At 48.7% G+C, this 5,000-nt stretch overlaps 1 pseudogene across 1 annotated transcript in view; it reads left to right on the forward strand.

Moving 5' to 3' along the window:
- Positions 1-5,000, forward strand: part of LOC139914997 (rho guanine nucleotide exchange factor 2-like) — a 58,258-nt pseudogene that overhangs the window by 24,941 nt on the left and 28,317 nt on the right. The gene's annotated exons all lie outside the window — the stretch shown is intronic.

Genomic DNA, 5,000 nt, shown 5'->3' on the forward strand with positions numbered 1-5,000 from the left:
CTCCATGTGTTCTCCCCGTGTTCTCCCCGTATTCTCCCCCTGTTCTCCATGTGTTCTCCATGTGTTCTCCATGTGTTCTCCCCGTGTTCTCCATGTGTTCTCCATGTGTTCTCCCCGTGTTCTCCCCGTATTCTCCCCCTGTTCTCCATGTGTTCTCCATGTGTTCTCCCCCTGTTCTCCATGTGTTCTCCATGTGTTCTCCCCGTGTTCTCCATGTGTTCTCCCCGTGTTCTCCCCGTGTTCTCCATGTGTTCTCCCCGTGTTCTCCCCGTGTTCTCCATGTGTTCTCCCCGTGTTCTCCATGTGTTCTCCCCGTGTTCTCCCCGTGTTCTCCATGTGTTCTCCCCGTGTTCTCCCCGTGTTCTCCATGTGTTCTCCCTGTGTTCTCCATGTGTTCTCCCCGTGTTCTCCCCGTGTTCTCCATGTGTTCTCCCCGTGTTCTCCCCGTGTTCTCCATGTGTTCTCCCTGTGTTCTCCCCGTGTTCTCCATGTGTTCTCCCCGTGTTCTCCATGTGTTCTCCATGTGTTCTCCATGTGTTCTCCCCGTGTTCTCCATGTGTTCTCCCCATGTTCTCCATGTGTTCTCCATGTGTTCTCCATGTGTTCTCCCCGTGTTCTCCATGTGTTCTCCATGTGTTCTCCATGTGTTCTCCCCGTGTTCTCCATGTGTTCTCCATGTGTTCTCCCCGTGTTCTCCATGTGTTCTCCCCGTGTTCTCCATGTGTTCTCCCCGTGTTCTCCCCGTGTTCTCCATGTGTTCTCCCCGTGTTCTCCCCGTGTTCTCCCCGTGTTCTCCATGTGTTCTCCCCGTGTTCTCCATGTGTTCTCCATGTGTTCTCCATGTGTTCTCCATGTGTTCTCCCCGTGTTCTCCCTGTGTTCTCCATGTGTTCTCCCCGTGTTCTCCCTGTGTTCTCCATGTGTTCTCCATGTGTTCTCCCTGTGTTCTCCCCGTGTTCTCCATGTGTTCTCCCCGTGTTCTCCCCGTGTTCTCCCCGTGTTCTCCATGTGTTCTCCCTGTGTTCTCCATGTGTTCTCCATGTGTTCTCCCCGTGTTCTCCATGTGTTCTCCATGTGTTCTCCCCGTGTTCTCCATGTGTTCTCCATGTGTTCTCCCCGTGTTCTCCCCGTATTCTCCCCCTGTTCTCCATGTGTTCTCCATGTGTTCTCCATGTGTTCTCCCCGTGTTCTCCATGTGTTCTCCATGTGTTCTCCCCGTGTTCTCCCCGTATTCTCCCCCTGTTCTCCATGTGTTCTCCATGTGTTCTCCCCCTGTTCTCCATGTGTTCTCCATGTGTTCTCCCCGTGTTCTCCATGTGTTCTCCCCGTGTTCTCCCCGTGTTCTCCATGTGTTCTCCCCGTGTTCTCCCCGTGTTCTCCATGTGTTCTCCCCGTGTTCTCCATGTGTTCTCCCCGTGTTCTCCCCGTGTTCTCCATGTGTTCTCCCCGTGTTCTCCCCGTGTTCTCCATGTGTTCTCCCTGTGTTCTCCCCGTGTTCTCCATGTGTTCTCCCCGTGTTCTCCCCGTGTTCTCCATGTGTTCTCCCCGTGTTCTCCCCGTGTTCTCCATGTGTTCTCCCTGTGTTCTCCCCGTGTTCTCCATGTGTTCTCCCCGTGTTCTCCATGTGTTCTCCATGTGTTCTCCATGTGTTCTCCCTGTGTTCTCCATGTGTTCTCCCCATGTTCTCCATGTGTTCTCCATGTGTTCTCCATGTGTTCTCCCCGTGTTCTCCATGTGTTCTCCATGTGTTCTCCATGTGTTCTCCCCGTGTTCTCCATGTGTTCTCCATGTGTTCTCCCCGTGTTCTCCATGTGTTCTCCCCGTGTTCTCCATGTGTTCTCCCCGTGTTCTCCCCGTGTTCTCCATGTGTTCTCCCCGTGTTCTCCCCGTGTTCTCCATGTGTTCTCCCCGTGTTCTCCATGTGTTCTCCATGTGTTCTCCATGTGTTCTCCATGTGTTCTCCCCGTGTTCTCCCTGTGTTCTCCATGTGTTCTCCCCGTGTTCTCCCCGTGTTCTCCATGTGTTCTCCATGTGTTCTCCCTGTGTTCTCCCCGTGTTCTCCATGTGTTCTCCCCGTGTTCTCCCCGTGTTCTCCCCGTGTTCTCCCCGTGTTCTCCATGTGTTCTCCCTGTGTTCTCCATGTGTTCTCCATGTGTTCTCCATGTGTTCTCCCCGTGTTCTCCCTGTGTTCTCCATGTGTTCTCCCCGTGTTCTCCCTGTGTTCTCCCCGCGTTCTCCATGTGTTCTCCATGTGTTCTCCATGTGTTCTCCCCGTGTTCTCCCTGTGTTCTCCCCGTGTTCTCCATGTGTTCTCCCCATGGACTGCAGTTAGTTAACACTCAACATTTTTTTCCAAAAGGAATAAATATTAATCTGCATTACAACTTTGAGATCAATAGATATAGACAAAGAAAACAGCCAATCAGAAAGAGTGATGATCATTAATGACATCACCAATAGAAAGGAAACTGTCCTCAGTCTGAACTGTCAGTCATGTCACTGTGACTTTGATCAATACAAATACTAATAATTATAATATTAAACTTCCTTTGTGTAGAACCTTTCAAAACTGATTTACAAATAAGCGCACCGCTTGAAATCCCCTGTCTTCCTCTGGTGACGCGGCACCGCGTTCCTCGCCGTCGCTTTCCTCGCCGTCGCTTTCCTCGCCGCCGTCCGTTTGGGTTAGGGTTAGTCATTCTGTCGTTCTGTCGTTCTGTCGTTCTGTCGTTCTGTCGTTCATGTTAGGGTTAGTCGTTCTGTCATTCTGTCGTTCTGTCGTTCTGTCGTTCTGTCGTTCTGTCGTTCATGTTAGGGTTAGTCGTTCTGTCATTCTGTCGTTCTGTCGTTCTGTCGTTCTGTCGTTCTGTCGTTCATGTTAGGGTTAGTCGTTCTGTCATTCTGTCGTTCTGTCGTTCTGTCGTTCTGTCGTTTGGGTTAGGGTTAGTCATTCTGTCGTTCTGTCGTTCTGTCGTTCTGTCGTTCATGTTAGGGTTAGTCGTTCTGTCATTCTGTCGTTCTGTCGTTCTGTCGTTCTGTCGTTCTGTCGTTTGGGTTAGGGTTAGTCGGTCTGTCGTTCTGTCGTTCTGTCGTTCTGTTCTGTCGTTCTGTTCTGTCGTTCTGTTCTGTCGTTCTGTTCTGTCATTTGTCGTTCTGTTCTGTTCTGTCGTTCTGTTCTGTTCTGTTCTGTTGTTCTGTTCTGTTCTGTTCTGTTCTGTCGTTCTGTTCTGTTCTGTCGTTCTGTTCTGTCGTTCTGTTCTGTCGTTCTGTTCTGTCATTTGTCGTTCTGTTCTGTTCTGTTCTGTCGTTCTGTTCTGTTCTGTTCTGTTGTTCTGTTCTGTTCTGTTCTGTTCTGTCGTTCTGTTCTGTTCTGTCGTTCTGTTCTGTCGTTCTGTTCTGTCATTCTGTTCTGTCATTTGTCGTTCTGTTCTGTTCTGTTCTGTCGTTCTGTTCTGTCGTTCTGTTCTGTCGTTCTGTTCTGTCATTTGTCGTTCTGTTCTGTTCTGTTGTTCTGTTCTGTTCTGTTCTGTTGTTCTGTTCTGTTCTGTTCTGTTCTGTCGTTCTGTTCTGTTCTGTCGTTCTGTTCATGTTAGGGTTAGTTCTGTCATGTTGTTCTGTCGTTCTGTTCTGTTCTATCGTTCTGTCATTTGTCGTTCTGTTCTGTCGTTCTGTTCTGTTCTGTTCTGTTCTGTCGTTCTGTTCTGTTCTGTTCTGTTCTGTCGTTCTATCGTTCTGTCGTTCTATCGTTCTATCGTTCTGTCGTTCTGTCGTTCTGACGTTTGTCGTTCTGTTCTGTCGTTCTGTTCTGTCGTTCTGTTCTGTTCTGTTGTTCTATCATTCTGTCGTTCTGTCGTTCTGTCGTTCTTTTGTTCTATCGTTCTGTCGTTCTGTCGTTCTGTCGTTCTGTCGTTCTGTTCTGTCGTTCTGTTCTGTTCTGTTGTTCTGTTCTGTCGTTCTGCCGTTCTGTCGTTCTGTCGTTCTGTTCTGTCGTTCTGTTCTGTCGTTCTGTTGTGTTCTGTTCTATCGTTCTGTCGTTCTGTCGTTCTGTCGTTTGTCGTTCTGTTCTGTCTTTCTGTTCTGTCGTTCTGTTCTGTTCTGTTCTATCGTTCTGTCGTTCTGTCGTTCTGTCATTCTGTTCTGTCGTTCTGTTCTGTCGTTCTGTTCTGTTGTTCTGTTCTATCGTTCTGTCGTTCTGTCGTTCTGACGTTTGTCGTTCTGTTCTGTCGTTCTGTTCTGTTCTATCGTTCTGTCGTTCTGTCGTTCTGTCGTTCTGTCATTCTGTTCTGTCGTTCTGTTCTGTCGTTCTGTTCTATTGTTCTGTCGTTCTGTCGTTCTGTCGTTCTGTCATTCTGTTCTGTCGTTCTGTTCTGTCGTTCTGTTCTATTGTTCTGTCGTTCTGTCGCTCTGTTCTATCGTTCTGTCGTTCTGTCGTTCTGTTCTGTCGTTCTGTTCTGTCATTCTGTCGTTCTGTCGTTCTGTTCTGTTGTTCTGTTCTGTCGTTCTGTCGTTCTGTTCTGTCGTTCTGTTCTGTCGTTCTGTTCTGTCGTTCTGTTCTGTCGTTCTGTCGTTGTTCTGTCGTTCTGTCGTTCTGTCGTTGTCGTTCTGTTCTGTCGTTCTGTTCTGTCGTTCTGTCGTTGTTCTGTCGTTGTTCTGTCGTTGTCGTTCTGTTCTGTCGTTCTGTCGTTGTTCTGTCGTTGTTCTGTCGTTGTCGTTCTGTTGTTCTGTTCTGTCGTTATGTCGTTCTGTCGTTCTGTTCTGTCGTTCTGTTCTGTCGTTCTGTCGTTCTGTTCTGTCGTTCTGTTCTGTCGTTCTGTCGTTCTGTTCTGTCGTTCTGTCGTTGTTCTGTCGTTGTCGTTCTGTCGTTCTGTTCTGTCGTTCTGTCGTTCTGTTCTGTCGTTCTGTTCTGTTCTGTCGTTCTGTCGTTCTGTCGTTCTGTCGTTGTTCTGTCGTTGTCGTTCTGTTCTGTCGTTCTGTTCTGTCGTTCTGTCGCTCTGTCGTTGT

This window comes from Centroberyx gerrardi, chromosome 12 (assembly GCF_048128805.1).
Source record: "Centroberyx gerrardi isolate f3 chromosome 12, fCenGer3.hap1.cur.20231027, whole genome shotgun sequence".
In the NCBI taxonomy this organism is placed as follows: Eukaryota; Metazoa; Chordata; class Actinopteri; order Beryciformes; family Berycidae; genus Centroberyx; species Centroberyx gerrardi.